At 48.9% G+C, this 16,256-nt stretch overlaps 1 protein-coding gene and 1 long non-coding RNA gene across 8 annotated transcripts in view; one reads left to right on the top strand and one right to left on the bottom strand.

Annotated features, from left to right (window-relative positions):
- Positions 1–16,256, bottom strand: part of ANK1 (ankyrin 1) — a 193,358-nt gene that overhangs the window by 118,565 nt on the left and 58,537 nt on the right. The gene's annotated exons all lie outside the window — the stretch shown is intronic.
- Positions 188–15,268, top strand: LOC105086427 (uncharacterized). 2 transcript variants are annotated; one of them, XR_836923.3, is made up of 3 exons: positions 188–652; positions 751–865; positions 13,839–15,268. It is a non-coding gene; the product is annotated as an uncharacterized LOC105086427 (long non-coding RNA). The 2 variants fall into 2 exon arrangements; XR_010377307.1 differs by lacking the exon at positions 13,839–15,268 and adding an exon at positions 5,796–6,923 and having other exon boundaries at positions 751–5,467.

Here is a 16,256-nt window from a genome sequence, read left to right as displayed (position 1 = left end):
TTCTGACCAATAGGGTTTGGGGGCGGGCAAGGCAGGCTTCCCACTGCTCCCTCCTTCTCCTGCAGCTGTTTGAGGAGGGAACCCGCGTTCCAGCCCCCAGGCAGGAGAGAAAAGCGGGGGGCGGGGCGGGGGGGCGGGGCGTGGGCTGTTGTTTGCTTGCTTTGTTTTTACTAATCTGTCCCTAAGCGATGCAGCCGCTCACCCTGCCTCCATCGCCGACACCTCCCACTGCAGGCTAATAGATTTCAGCCGCCGCTACTCAGGCCCATTAGCGGCGAGACCGCTTCCTCCCTTAACGCGCCTTCCTTCCTGTGCGGAGACAATAAATTCAGGAGATAAATCAGCCTCCACCCCGAGAGCCAGCCGCCGAGGGATGGTGGTGGTCAGGGGTGAGCAGGAGGCAGGGGAGAAAACAGTTCTATTTCTCACTAGATCTCTAATTGGGTGTCACCGCCTGTCGGAAGATGATGATAAACTCTGAGTCGGTCCTGAGCGGACGCACACGGGCCTCCGTCCACACCCGGCAGGTCAGAGAGACCGGGCATCGGGCTGTGACTGACGGCTGGGGCCCGGGGCCCGGGGCCGGAGGCAGATTTATTTTCCAAATAAACGCCCCAACGTATTGCTGACACTCCATCAATGCTCAGTTTGGGTGAGTGAAGGGGAAACGACCTCAGACTCATTCACTGGTTTTAAACGACTTCATTTAACAACAACAACAACAACAAAACAATTTTTTTTTCTTTTCAGCCCCACGTTCAAGACCGGGGTCGGTGCCGGGGAGAAAAGAGTGAGTCAAAGATGAGTCAGCCAGGCTGTGCCCGCCTCCCGCCGCCCCAGCCCGTGGGAGATGACACGCATGCAAGTAAGTGGAAAGACGAAGGAAATGAGAAGGGCCTCAAGGGAGGTCTCCGTAAGATGCAAGGAGTGTTCAGAGGAGGGAGAAACGATCTTGTGCATTTCCAAAAAAAAAATTCCAAGAGCGGAGTATCTAAAAAGTCATGCACACAAACCATTAGAGCTGTGGTGCCATGTTTGTGACCACACTAGTGAGCAGGTATCAGTCGTGAGGGGCTTTATGCGGGTAACTGGTGGTTCGTTCAAGAATGCGACTGATATTTCACAAGCACCTACTATGCGCCCAGCACTGTGCTGCGTGCTGAGGCTACAACAGGGAAGAAGGCAAGCGCGAGTCCCCACATGCAAAGCTTACAGATGGAGAACAAAAATTTCCGAGCTTGGCCCGTTGAAAGAGCTGGGAGTTTGGCGGGGTGGAGGGCGGTGCGGAGTAGGAAGCCCGGAGGGAAAGACGCGCAGGCAGGGTGGCAGGTGTCCCAGGAAAGAGCATGGACTCCATCCTAAGATGGAGCGAAGCCATTAAAGATTACGTGCTTCCTCCATCACCTCGGTTGTGTGTGTGAAGAACACACAGGGAGAGAGGCCACCTATAGGAGGACCATGACTACTTTTACTATTTTTTAAACATTTGAACAAGCTCCCCCTACCTGCGCCCCGCAGCGCTGCATCCGCGCGCTTACACCGTAAGCTTTGCTGGAGGCAGGGGTTCCAGAAGCTGTGTGCTTCCTCCACAGCGAGGTCCAAAGGAACCAACGAAGGACCAGCTGCAGCTGCGCTTGCAAATTGCTGTTTATTGCATTAAGAATTGTGTTTTTAGAGAGGCTTCCGTTTCCTTTTTCATTTCACCCGTGGTAATGCTTTAAATAAAGAGCATCCGTGCCACTATTTGCTCATGAAATTGGAGAGTGTAAGGGAGAGGGGGTTTTCAGTACCCCGGTGTGGCCGTGAAATCTATCATCCGTAGCTATGTCAGCAGCCAGCCCTGCGCATCCCAGAGGAAAAAAAAGGCTGAGACCCTCCGCCCAAGGGAGGGGTCAGTGATAACTCCGTTCCTGGAGTTTGGATTCAAAGGCATTAGGAAGTCACGGGTCTAGGGAGAGGTCAAATCACACCTGGTGTGTCCAATCTCGAGACTGTCTAAAGCTTCTTGTCTCATTCGGGGTTAAAGTAATATCTTTACAGTAGTGAAGAAGGTCCCGCGCGTTCTGCACCCCTGCCCCTCTCCCCCGCCATCACTCTGACTCCGCCCCTCCTATGCTCTGCCCTCCTCGCTCTGTTCCAGCCACGCCTGCCTCAGGACCTTGGCACCTGCCGTTTCCTCTAGAGCTATGCAGGCTAGCCCTCATCTCCTTCAGGTCTTTACCCAGTGGGTATTTTTTGTTTGTTTGCTTGCTTTTTAGCATATATGAAAAATATTATTCTTTATACTTAAGAATATTCCTACCCAAGATCATCACATTCGTCAGTGCCCATAACACATTTAACTAGCTATCTTACCCAAGTTCCCCCCCGAAATCATGATGGGCAAATACAATCGTCAGCAGTTTGACGTAAGAAACCCTGATAACCCAGAGAGGAGCGACATAAATCATCATCCATCCCGTTGGTCCAGCCAGAAAGACAAACCCAGAACCGTCAGAATCTGACAGGGCTGCACAGGCAAACATCACGAATTCTGCTGGATTCTAAAGGTACCCTGTCTCGAGGGTGATGATGTAACGGAGAAATCTGTAGCTTCTGACAGTCAACACACTCTCATATTTAAGACTCTGGACATCAAATTGCAATCCTTTCTTAATGGTCCTGAGGACCATTTGAAACACAACAGCCAAAGTAAACCTCCCTGAGGCTTTCTGAGCACCTATTTAAATTGTAGAAGTTCCCATGAATCTTAACCCCTGCCCGCTATCCGTCTCACAGCACCTGTCATCTTTTAATAAATGAGTACTCATTTATTTTGATTTTAGTCTGTCTCCTTACCCTGCTGGAGCATCAGCTCCACAGGGCAGGGATTTGTGTGTTTTGTTCACGGCCACATCCCCAGTGTCACACCAGGACCTGACAGAGCCGTACAAGAGGAATGCTTGTTAAATGCTGAACAGACTTTGAGGACAAGGAGTTTCAGTTCCTTTGCCTTTGGAAAGCATTCTTTTGCCCTTCTTACTTTCTCTCTTTTATTTTGTAGCAACAGCAGCAGACCCACCTTTCTCAATATGACTCATTTAGCTGAAACTCAGAATAAGTCTGCTGATTTTGCAAAGACACCAGCTAAACCGTTTGGGGGTAAGGAATGACAACCTGGCTTTAAAACCTCATTATAAATGACCCCTGAAGTCAAGAGTCAGCAGAGTTTAGATGACCCTGCTTGTAAAAACAATCGTCAAGGCTTCTTTTCCTTTCCTAAGGTTTTCATAGGCAGCCTCAGAGCAGAGCCAGGTTCCAGAGAGGTAAAGAAATGGACATATGGAAAAAAAAGTGGTTCTCCCAAGGCTCTGTGCTCAGTGAAAGTACGCACGCTAATTTTAAACATTTCATTCATAAGCCATTCTTTAAAAAAAAAAAAAAGCCTTTTAAAAACTGTTTTTGGGGGGAGGGGGAGTAATTAGGTTTATTTATTTATTATTTTTTGATGGAGGGCCTGGGGATTGAGCCCAGGACCTCCTGCACGCCGGGCATGTGCTCTACCACTGAGCTACACCCTCCCCACCCCCCATAAGCCATTCTTTATTCCTGCAAAACGCCAGGCTTGTACTTGGGTCTGGAGACAGATCCTGTGTCCCGTGGTCACTCACAGCCCCTTCCCCGCATTCTGAGGTCCGTGGTCAGCAGGCCCCCGAGGCACAGTGAAGCTGAGGCCCAGGTGACCCAGGGAAGGGCAAAGACTCAGATGAACTTCACCTGACTCGCGCTGCTCCTGAGACTGCAACAGAATTCCCGCCTTCCTCCCGACCCTCCCCTTCCTGGGGAAAAAATAAAAACCCATCATCGGGAAGGCGACTGTGAAGATACCAAGCCACTGAAAAGAAATCCCCACTTAATATCACTTCTCTGGCTCCCAGAGTCTCTCAGACAAGGGGGTGAGCAGAGATCCTGCCTGGAAGCATCACGAGGGTCCCTCTGAGCCTGTGGCCTGGGGCCCAACTGGCCTGAAGCCACCACCAAAACCAACAGCCTCCCCTGACACAGGACACCTTAAAAACGGCCGAGCGGGCTGCTGCGCCGCAGCGATATGTCCTATCATTGCGGGGAGTACGGGGGTGTGTGGGGTGACCCTCTGCTCTGCTGCGTGGCCACTTTAAGAACAGCCACAGACACTATCTCCCAGACACACTCCGTGGGGTTGGCCTCCCTCCTGAGACTTTTCTCCCTCCCGTTTGGCAGCAACATGGATCCAAAGTTCAGTATTTCAAGAACGGAGCAGGCGTGACCATGAGATGCCCGGCTTTTGTGGGTCTTTGAGAAAACAAGGAAACAAGCAAATCGCTTCCAGATGGGGGTGACCCCGGCCCCCGGCGGACTGGCCCCCTCACAGGTGCCCTTGTGGTCCTGTGACAACACACCCTGCTCAGTAAAGTCAGAGGAAAGCTTCTAGAATCGCCACAGACAGACCGAAGACAGAGGCTCCCAGGAGTCCTCTTCCCCAACCCCTCATGCAGAGAGAACATAATTCAGAGACCCAGGTGGGTGGAACTAAATTTGACAGCAAATCGCCAGCTGTGAAAAATATGAACTGGATTAATTGAGTCCAGCAGAGGCCACCTGCTACCTTTGGTACCCAAGAGAATGAGTGTTGATGGGATTACAAAGCCCGGAGCCCAGGCATGCAGGCCCCAGGTGAACACAGAGCTGCGCTCCTCTGCTGATGTGATGATAAAGCCCGAAGCCAAGGGATGTGGGCCCCGGGTACCCGGGACCCTGGAAACACAGCTCCTTCTATCTCGCTCCCACCTGGCTCCGTACCTTTCCCGAGCACCCCCTTCCCCCGGAGCAGATGCTCCAGAACTCACTTTACAGAAGCCCACTGGGCAGGGCATGCCGTCCTTAACCAGGATCCCCGAGGTCAGTCGCCGTTGGCCGTGGGAGCAGCTGGGGATGCCGGAGCCACCGCACCCCTGCTGGGCCTGGGAGGTGGGGCCCTGGGGGCTTTATCAGCAGCAGAGGCGTTACTGGGGCCCAGGAGTGGAGCAGAGGGGAGGTGCCTGCCTGGGGCATGCAGATTGCAGGGCTGCCCTTGCCCACATGCTCAACCTGGGCGGGGAGCCTGGCCTCGCTCCCGGGCCCCAGTCCCTGCCTGGGCAGCCTGTCTGACAGCTGGGAGCGAGCGGAGCACCTGCTCACCTCCTCCTCGGCGGCTGCTGAGTTTGGGTGCAGGAGTCCTACAGAGGTGGGCTGCCTGGAGGAGGCGCCTGGTGGGGACAACGGCCCTTCCACAAGCAGAAGGCTTTCCGGGAGCCACGGCTTAACCCTGGGGCTGCAGGGACACAGGGTCTGGATTTTCATGTGCTTTCACTGGGGGCTCCTGCATTCCTTCACTGCTGATTTGCAGGGAATCTGGGCACCATCTGAATAACATTGGAGCCCCAAATAACCACATTCCTGGGAACCAGAGGTGAGTTGCCACAAACAGTGGCTGGGAGGGAAGGGGGCCAGGACTCCCCCAGGGGCCCAGCCATGGCCACGCTCCCGAGGCCAGCCTTGGAAGTCTTCTTTTATAGCATCTGCTCATCTCACTATGGCATGAGATGGCACCTGCCCAGAGTGGCTTTCTCCAGTGAGAACTCCAGGAATCATGGTCAGTGACAGAGGAAGCAAGGTGTCCCAAAGGACTGAAACTTGAGGCCTGCTGGATGGCAGCCCCCCCTGAGCCTGGGGAGGAGGGGGGGGCTTCCCCTGCACAGGGACTTAGGTGTAACCCATCTGTGTTTTTGTTTCTCCAGGTGTATTGACACAGCTGGGTTCAGTCCTGCCCGAGAAGGGTCTCCCAGTCTCCCTCCTGTGCCCCTCCACCTCCTGCTGGGCTGAGGCCAGTCCAGGTCCCCCCACAGGCAGCCTTCTGGCCTCAGAGCTTGTCTGCAGACCCAAGTGGTTCTGCTGTGAGGCCACAGCTGCCATGAACACCGCCCCGGACCACTCCGCAGAAGCTGGAGGGCCCTCGGTGGAGGCGGGGCGATCCCCCAGCAGACCAGCACATGACATAGTTTAGGGGGACCAAGCAAGTTCTAGGCCACATTAGGACTAAAAGTACCCACCATTGATCGTTGCAGCACACTCGCCCTTAGCACAGAATTCAAAAGAGTGGCTTTTTTTTTCTTTTGAGAGACCAGACAGGTAAAACACGTAAAAGGAGCAGATCGCGTAAGACATGACATGAGACAAATGGTCTAATTTGGCGACAACAGTTGGGCCAGGCTCATTCGCGACGGCAGAGCCCTGCCTGCACCACGAGGCCTGGGAAGGAGTTTGCAATTGTAGGAATCCTGGGGAGCACTACAGAGGAAGTGCCCGGTGGAGGCTTGGAGCCGCCCCGTGGTTGTCAGTGGCAGGGTTGAGACAGGAGGGAAGGGGGCAGGGCACAGCCATTGAAGGAATGACAGCAATTAACACCAAAATGGCGGAAGACTCAACTCCCAGTTGGCCTTGAGGATTAAGATGGCAGGAGATTTTGACTTCTAGTAGATCTTGAGCTTCATTATATGCTCATTGTAACCTATTAGCATGGTAAATAACACGCCCACAGGCGCCATGGCAGTCCCAAGGCTGACCATCGAAGGTCAAAGAGTGGACGGTGGCCAGATTCCTGGGAGTCCCAGCCCCTCCCCCCGGGGTAGCGGGAATAGTCCTCCCATTTGTAGGCATGAAGCTACCGAGCCTGTAAAAACTGGCAACACCACACCTGGTGGCTGCCTCTCTCGCTCCCTCCTCTTTGGAGAGACAGCCCGCACTCTGTCTATGGAGTGTGCACCTACTTTTACTTTAACCCGAGCACCCAATTCCCATACCTCGTGGCCTTTCTCTTGCCTTTTGAAACAGCCTACACTTTATGCAGTATGTGTCTCTCTAAATAAATCGACCTTTACTCAACTGGGGCTCGCTCTTGAATTCTTTCCTGCGTGAAGCCAAGGACCCATCCTTGGCGGGGCACGTCCAAGGGACTCAACCGAGATGCCCCTCATTCATGTCTCCTGCATCAGGGTGATGAGAGCAAGAAGCTGTTTCACCATTGAAGGAAGAGGAGAAACCGTGTTCCTCTTCAGAGTCCCCAAGCTCAAAGGAGACAATGCCGGAAAGAAAACACAGAGTGCAACAGTGACTTAGAAATGCCTGTAGTAGGACCTGTAGCTTCAGATCTTTGCCAAGGGGACAGTCGGGCAGGCTGGATTCTGCCAGGCCCTTGAGTGGGGCTTCCAGCAAGAAGACAGCCCTTCAGAGGCCCCTAAGCCTTGACGCTCCAGCAGCTATGGGTCTGGGGGAACCAGGGTGCCTTGGAATTTACTGCAGAACCAGCCCTGCAGGCAACACAAGGGTCTTCTCCCATGGATCCATCAAGAGGATGCAAGCAAGGCGGCTCCCGAGAGCTGTCACAAGTTCTCTGCCAGAGGGTACCTTTCTTTTTTCTTAATCTCTGAAAGGGAGCCACAGAAGCTGTCCCAACACATGAAGTGCAAGGCCTGGTTATGTCAGGATTGCCATGATCCCTTCAAAATTTAGCACCGCCCCCTCCCCAAGCCCCTCCTCTCTCTGGTCCATTTACTTATTAATGCCCACCAGGGATTTCTACCTGCCAGGCTATTCTAAGCACGTAACATTCACTCCTATAATCCTTGTGATTACCTGTGAGGTACTCATAGCATTAGGTCCAGTTGACAGATGAGAACATTGAGGCCCAGCAAGAACAAGCAACGTACTCAAGAAACAGCCAGCGTCCAACCCTGGCAGTTGGCACCGAAGGGCTGGAGGCTGAGGCACCATCTTGCTTTGGGATGAACATGAATTCCGCTCACAGTTGGCCGATTAATCCATTTTCCTTGATAAACGTGGAATTCAGCAACTGTTTGTTGAGTGTTTCAAGCATCCTTGTCTCGGGGTTCCATTTTTAGAAGATGATAAATATGTTGATAAAAGAGGTTTTCAGCAGATTTTTAATTATAAAAATAATAAGATATCCTCATTGAAAAAAACTTTGAAAAATGGAGAGTATTGCCTGCCATCTCAATCCCCCAGCGCAATCATACCCATCATTTTAATGCATTTCTTGCCAGACTCTCTTCCTGTGCCCGTTTTTTCTTTAATATTTTTATTCTGAAATATTTCAAACAAAAAGAAAATGACAGAATATCTATACAAATATTCTGGTACCCTTTCCCCGGTTTATTTAAAATTTCGCCACGTGTCAGATTTTTTAAAGAAATAAAATATGAGAGATACCATTAAGGGCACCGTGTGATGCACCTAAACCCCACCCCCTTCTAGCCCAGAGGTAGCAGCCAATCAGAATTTGGGGTTTATCCATCCCATGAATTTTCAGTACACAAAAACACCCATATCCATCTGTAAGGCATAAAGAAAGATAACCAAATGAACACCGGGCCCTCGTGACCCAGCTAACGAAGAGAGGGTTGTAAGTGCCCACATCCCCGTCTTCCATCAATTCCTTCGTCTCATGCTCCCGGCACCCAGCCCCCCACTCCCAGATGTAAACACCCTGAATTTAGTGTTGATCATTCTCTTGCCTCGTCTACAGTTTTACCACCTCTGGATGCACCCCCACACAATATAGTGATGAGTTTTCCTTGTTTTCTAGCTTTGAATAAGTAGAGTTAACGTTGTGTAGACTCTACAATTTGCCTTTTTTAATGCAACATGACATTGCCGAGATTCAGCGGGAGTTTATCCATTTTCACTGCGGTAAGATGCGCCGCCGTTGGATGCAAATGCCACAAATGATTAATCCGTTTTACAGCTCATGGAAGGTGAGCAGTCTTCCCCTCTTTTGCTATTTAGTGCGGCGAACATTCTTTTAAGCGCTTCCCGCCACTCACGTGCAAAGGTCCGTCCGGGGCGCGCGCTGGCGGGAGCAGCGTCTGGGAATTGCGGTGCCGAGTTTCAAACTCCCGATCGCGGAACATGCGGTTGTTCCCCAGGCTCGACAGCAACCGATACTGTCAGACTTCTCACACTGTTGTCAGACGCGTGGGCGGAATATGGTCCAGCGTTACGATTTTAATTTGCATTTCCCGGATTTCTAAGGAGGCTGGGCATCTTTACATATGTTTCTTGGCCGTCTATTTTTTCATCTCCTGTGAAGTAACTGTGAAATCCTTTGCCCATTTTTCTGTTCTGTTGTCTGTCTTTTTCTTATCAAGGTGCAGGAGTTCTTCCCATAGTCCGGACACTAACCGTGGCTCGGTCCCACGCGTTGCAAACAGCTCCTCCCAGTGTGCGGCTCAGCTTCTCATCTTCTGTAATAGCGCCTTTGGTTGAACAGAAGTTGTTGGTTTTAATGTTGCCCAGTGTATCTATCATTTCCTTTGCGGTTTGTGATTTCTTCTGGCTTGTCTAAGAACTCCGCCCCTCCCCCCAAGCTCGTAAACACATTTTCCTGTATTACAAGTATTTTATAGATTTGATTTTCATATTTAGGTCTTTACGTCCACCTGACTTATTTGGGTAGGAGCTAAGAGTTCTGATTTTTTTTTTTTTCTGTCTAGATCATTAGTAATCCGACACCAGTAGCTGAAGAGCCCACCCCCTCTGCACTGGACTGCAGGGTGTCCTCCAAACACTTGTTACGGCTTGGGGTACATGGCTCTGTGGGGGTTCCCTCCCATCACCCACTGGCCTGTGCGCCTTTCCCAGTGCCAATACCACACCATCTTTACTGCTATTGCTTTATCGTGAGCTCAGTATTGCTGCGACAGCTTGACGGGAAATGGAGTGTAAGAGATGGCTGTGTACCCCATGGGTCTCATGGCCATGGGGGAGTGGTGGTGATGAGGATGACAGTGATGGGGCAGGGTGGTACCTACAACTTTGATCATCTCCAAGATTTCCTAAGATAACAGTTAGCAATCTAAAGAGATTAACTTCCCCTTTCTTTTTTTTTTAAATTTGAGAGTAAAATACTGGTCTGGTCTTCAAGGGGCCTTGGTTGAAGAATGTCAGATTCACATCACTGAAACTTCCTTCTCTACAAGTGTCCACAAGATGGAGAAGAAAGCGGGGTACTGGTTTTGTCTCTAGGGGTAGGGGTGGAGGAGGAGGAAGAGGAGAAACAGGAGGAGGAGGAGGAAGGGGAGGAGAGGGAGGAGGAGGGAGAGGAGGCCACTTTTTCAGAGAAAGAGCTTGTCTGGCCGGTCTCCAGGTCAGCGGCTCTCTGCTCTGAGCCAGACCCAAAAAGGGTCTCATGAGGATGGGTTCAGTGCGAGAACTTCTCCTTCCTCTGACTTTGCTTCCTGTTGCACCGACTCACACCTCCCTACTGCAGACCCGCCACCCAACTTCAGTCCCTCTCAAAGTCCCATGGGGTCGTTTCAATTCCAGAACAGCTTTTCTTAAAAACCCCTTGTCATGAAGGAAGCACTGGACTAGGAGTCAATGTCTCAGTTTTAATGGAGCTTTTGTTACTTTGGGTCCTGGAGCCTGGGACAAGCCACTGACCCTTTCTGAGCCTCAGTTCTCCTCATCTATAAAATGGGTATAAATATCTTCTCTGCCTACTTCACGAGGTTGTTATGAGGACAGGAAGTACTTGATCTAAAAGCACTTTATTATTATTCCCCAAACAATACCATGTTCCAGTAACAGCCTGGGTTACATATTCTGCTGTTCTTACAATTCAGTGAGCTGGGAATTTGGGGCCGTATTCAAGCTGCCCAGTAGCCTCTGTTGCCCACAGATCCTTCGGGCATCCATAGAGTTCCCCGAGTTGACCTCCCCATCCTCTCCAATTGGGAGGAACACACTTATTTCTTTAAATACAGACACAACAAGAATTTACCATCAGATTAAAAAGTTTTTAAAAACCACATAGCTCAGAAAAGTGATAAAATAAGTTATCATCTCAAGGTCCTAATAGAACCACTGCTGCGAGAGGAAGCTTGTATCAAAACAGGTGGTCAACCCAGCTTTGGAGTCAGACAGATCTTAGCAGCCCCATGACCTTGGGCACCTTACTAACTCCACCAGTGCCTAAATTACCTTCCCCGTGAGATAAGAATACAAATACTTGCTTCCAGGGGTTGGTAAGTGGACGAGGTGGGATAACACAGGAATAGAGTCTTCCCCCCCGCCGCCAGTGCTTCAGAAATGTATTTGTTCTAATGACTGCAGACTTCTAAAAACCCGCACATAATACACATGAACAAACACGTAGTTCCAAAATAGGATTCATGGTGCTTTATAAGCTGGTTTTCTTAACCACATATTGAAATATTTTGTTTTCAGTAGGAAATCTGATTTCCTATTGAAATACTCAGATGCGAGAAAAATACACACCCACTTCTCTTTCACTGACTGCAGAATAAGTGTTCCTAAGAAGGTCTGCGATTTCATTTACTCCATCCCCTGTTGGTGAGTACCTAGGCTTCTCCTAAAATATTTTCTCAGCTTCAACAGTTACCGTTAAGAGCTTTGTGATCTTGAATGTGATTATTTCCTTAAGAGCTTTCCCAGATATTTTTCTAGGCTGGCTGACATCAAAGGTTATAAACATGGCTGGGGTTCTGATGGGCACCATCGACTTTCCTCTGGAAAATGGGTGTAACTGTCTCCCTGTACCTGGCGGGCAATGGGGATTTGTTATTATTGTATTTTTTAAGTGCTTTGAAAAGTGACGTTATCGTCCCACACCACCCACCCAGCTGCATGCCGGCTGCACGTCGTGGGACGGGAGACCCACTGCACCTGCTCACCCTTGGTGACTGCTTTCCAGAATCATCCTTATCTGGGAAGTAACGCTGAATCCCCACTGTGATCCAATTCCTCACAGCTCTTCTGCGTATCTACTGCAACTTATGGCCACGACCAACTTTTTTGGCAGTTACACATGCTGGCTTAGCAGAGATTTATTTACCTAATTATCTCAATTCTTTAAGGAGCCATAAAACAAATACTGCATTTACAGCAAATACGCACCTCCGTAAAAAACTCCAAACCAGTGGGAGGGGTCTGTCTTATAACAGCCATGGTAATAACATGCATTCGTAGAGCACTTGGCAGGTCGCAAAACATGAGCATACACCATGACGCGTGATGCTCAGAACAATCCTGGAGTTTTGACGAGCCTTAAAAATCATAATGATTATTTCTGCTTTACAAAGTGAGGAATGGAAACACACAAAGTCAAACTGAGTCGCTGGTCCTCCTGCTAATTAGCCATTAAAGCTGGAATCCATTCTTCTGTCTAAAATCCCAGACTCACACACCACGCAGCTTCTCCTACTTCGTGAAGGTAAATCAGTCATGTGGGTGGGGGTTAGTGACTCACAGGTGCTCTCCTGCCATCGTTTACAGTGGATCCTGGGTATCAGATGGGTGGGTGGGTGGGTGGTGTGTTAGGGGTAAGGAGAGGCGGGAAGAGAGATGGGGAGGGAAAGAAAGAGAGATTCTGCAGTGGCTTCCCCCAAATTCTAGCTTTACCCTTGATCTCATGACAAGAATGTGTGAAGTGTGGAATGTTATGTTTCCGGGTCATTTTCCAGCCCAGGTTATCCGGACTCCTCAATTCTTCATCTTGGGCTGTTGGAGGTGGTACAGTCTGTCTGGTTATTTATAGTCCGGCCTTTCCAAAATCTAGGTGGTGACTGGGGAGGAAATCAGGCACCCTGACAAATGCTGAATGTTCAAAATTCAGCTGAATAATCAGCGAATCTAAAGTTTCACATTAGAAGGGTATAAAGGCTGAAGGCTGATTTTTCATTTCTCCCCCAAAAGGCAAGTTTGCAGTAATAGCAACTCACACTCATCCTTTCCACCCCTCGGGCCATGGACCTGGCCTCTCTGGAAGGAGCCGGGTTTCCACCGTGAAGCCATCTGTGGCTCCTCCACGGAGGCTGCCCCGAGCCAGATCAATGTCTCTTTAAAACAAACAAACAAAATTTACTGACGTATAATCAGCTCACAATGTGGTGTTAATTTCTGGTGGACAGCAGAGTGATTTAGATATACATATGTATTCCTTTTCGTGTTCTTTTTCATTATAGGCTATGACAAGGTATTGAATATAGTTCCCTGTGCTGTTCAGTGGGACCTTGCTGTTTATCTGTTTTGTATACAGTAGTGTGTATCTCCCCTCTACTGGGATAGTGGAGGGGTAAACTGGGAGTCCGGGATTTGTAGATACTAATGTCTCTTTAAGGCCGGCTGCCTTTAAGCCCACTGTCTCTGCACGAGCCTTGCAGGGCCATTATTTCACACAGATCATAGAACTCAAAGTAGAAACAGACCTTAAAGGTCATTCAGTGCCTTAATCCCTGTTCCAACAGGGAGAGGAGCCACCTTCCCTTGACCTTCGAGGATGCTGTCCCAGAGATCCCAAAGGTCCTTCCCCACACGCAGGGGCTGCCGCCCTGTACCTCCAGCCCTTTGGCCCCAGTCAGTCCCACATGGGAGCAGCTGTCCCCACCATCCTCAGGCTGTACAAACTAGAAAATGGAAAGATGGTATTTAAAAATAAATACATACATAGAAGTTCTAACGTCCCCCTTCCTCGCTGAATATTATGTTCTCTGTATCAGGAGTCGCTGTGTCCCCGAAGTATTCCCCTTTTGGTAAATCCTGGTCACATCCGTTTATAATTTAACCACATTGTTTGTAATATAACCACTATCTGGCACTTAAGAAATACTCTGTTTTATCATAGATATTTGTACATGTCGGTTTCCTTTGTTAAAAAGAAAGCTCTCTGGGGGCAGATTGCAATAGTATATCATTAGAGTCATAAACCATCTGCTTAATCATCCGTGCTAAATTTTTTTTTCCAGGAATTTGGCTATGTGAAATCTGCTTTCTTGAAAAATGAGACATCTACCTGCCTCCAGTTTTTCTCTCCAATTCTTCAAGATTTCACCAACATTCCCAGAATGTCTCTCTGACCGTGTGTCTAATGTACTCAGTGCCGGGAGGACAGGTGTTTGGACTAGAAGATCTGGGCTCAGCCAACCCTCGTGTGCTAACACAGCAGCTGATTGGAAATAAGATGGATCAGTGCAGTTGAGAAGACTTTGCGAAACTTCCGACCTTTAAAATTGAATGTTTCTGTTCATACAAATATTTCTAAGCCTATACTTTCAATATCTGGCTAATTTTCTGTGTATAATATGCATATACTACTGTGCCTGTATATGATGTACGTTATAAAACACACGATGAAATAGAAATCTTTAAAGGACAAGTATCTTCTTCCTGTATCTTCCTGCACATGGACCCCAGGCAGGAGACTACAGGACCATCAGGGTGATGAGCCAATCCCCCTGCTGATCAGAGAGGTTCAGTGCTTCCTGGGGCACCTGGCTTGTACCCTCAACCCTCCAGGCATCTCCCAAGCGTGAGCCACTGGTCACAAGGTGGAGAACCCGAAAACGTGGCTGGATCTGCATCCCTTTCTGGGGAGCATGTCTCGAGAACACGGGCAGCACAGGCTGGTTGGGGTGTGAGCCCTGATGTGCCACAGCCTGGGACTGGGAACCCCTCCAGGGGCACCTTGTCCTGGGCAAGTCGTTCAGGACCACCAAGCCCCACTGCTCATCTATAAAAATAGGAAAGCTACACTGACATCTGAGGCTGTTGTGAGGATTTCAATGTGGTAATACACGAAATGTGGGCACAGAACTGGTACCCAGCTAACGTCTGTCCCCTCTCACCAACACCACATGATCTTTTTATTTAGCTGGTGGGGTCTGTAAGAAATGGAGGTGCTCAGATCACATGAACAGCCCCCATACCGATGTATGGAAGTATTTTTCTTCTAGCCGGTGGTTGAAGATATAATTACTTAGTAACACTGCAAGGGACAATCTAGGGAGAGAGAAGTGGTTGGTGCAGATAAGGAAGGGAGTGGGAGTTACTCAGTAACTGGAGGAAAAAAAGGCGCCCAACTTAGGAGAGAAACAGACATATTTATTCAACTTTCCCACCCTCTACTTTTTCTCCAGTGAAGCAATATTTATACTAGAGGTAACTTTTAAATGTAGTTTTATTTATATTTAAAGTGTATCATACAATACTTAAGGCAAACAAAAAAGGATAAAGAAAAATGCAATACATAGCTTATGGGTCCCATGCTCGGCTCAAAAATAAAACATTGAAAACAACAAGGTCCTACTGCAGAACGCAGGGAACTGTATTCAATACCTTGTAATTGCCTATAACGAAAAAGAACATGAAAAGAAATAAATAAATATGTATGACTGAATCACTATGCTGTACACCAGAAATTAACACAACATTGTAAACTAGTTTCAGTTTTTTTTTAAAAGCAAGAAATAAAACACTGGAAACCGTTAAATCCACCTCCTGCAACTTACTCCCAACCTAATCATATTAATTTGGTATTTATCACCCCACACACATCTATACCCCTTTAAAACATACATATGTATCCCTGAACAGTGTATAGTGTCATTTGAAGTATTTTTAAACTTAAAAAGTGCCTTATGGTTACAACATTATGATGACTTTGGTTCTTTGACTCATTCCCACAGCAGATATTTACAAAGTGCCTACTATGTTCTTGGCGCCACGATTTCATATTAATATAAAGAGAGATCCCGTCACTTCCCAGTCCTCGAAAGATGGCAGCACAAAGATCATGCAAAATGATTCCTTTGCAAAAGCATTTTCAGACTTGGCAGGTTCTTACGGCTTCCATTTCACTATCTCCAGAGGAAACCCACTGCTCTGTTTTTAGGCAGAGTAATGAGGGGTATGGTGTTTTGAGGAGGAGGTTGTTAAAACATGGCACAGATGTCTGAGTGGGTTCTCTTTGGACACAGCAGAGCAGGTATCCAGGAGAGGTAGGAGTTCCACCTATAACCCCCCCCCCCCAAGTCTTCTTTTCTAGACAGCAGAGCCCAGAACAGAGTGGGATTCTCCTGAATTCCAACCCAGGGAGTTTAGTGACAGAGGCGTCTGCGCCGGAGTTCCTGCTAAAGTGGGCGGGGTGAGAAAGTGAGGCCAGTCTCACCAGTTACCCCAGCAGAGTAGCCGGTGCGATGCTGCTGCCTTGCTGGTTTTCCGTTCCCTGGCTTCTGGAGTTCATGGCACTCTTGTCCTTTGGATTAGGTAAGTGGAAACACTTCTGTGAATGCAAGTGGTCAATACGCTATTAAGCTTTCATTGCACTTGTCTGTAAGTTGCAAAACGCCTCCAGCTTCTGTCCCCCAAGAGTTGGCGTGAGAGTC

This window comes from Camelus dromedarius, chromosome 22 (assembly GCF_036321535.1).
Source record: "Camelus dromedarius isolate mCamDro1 chromosome 22, mCamDro1.pat, whole genome shotgun sequence".
In the NCBI taxonomy this organism is placed as follows: Eukaryota; Metazoa; Chordata; class Mammalia; order Artiodactyla; family Camelidae; genus Camelus; species Camelus dromedarius.
Note: the sequence above shows the minus strand (reverse complement) of the source record. Positions and strands in the feature narration are given on the sequence as shown.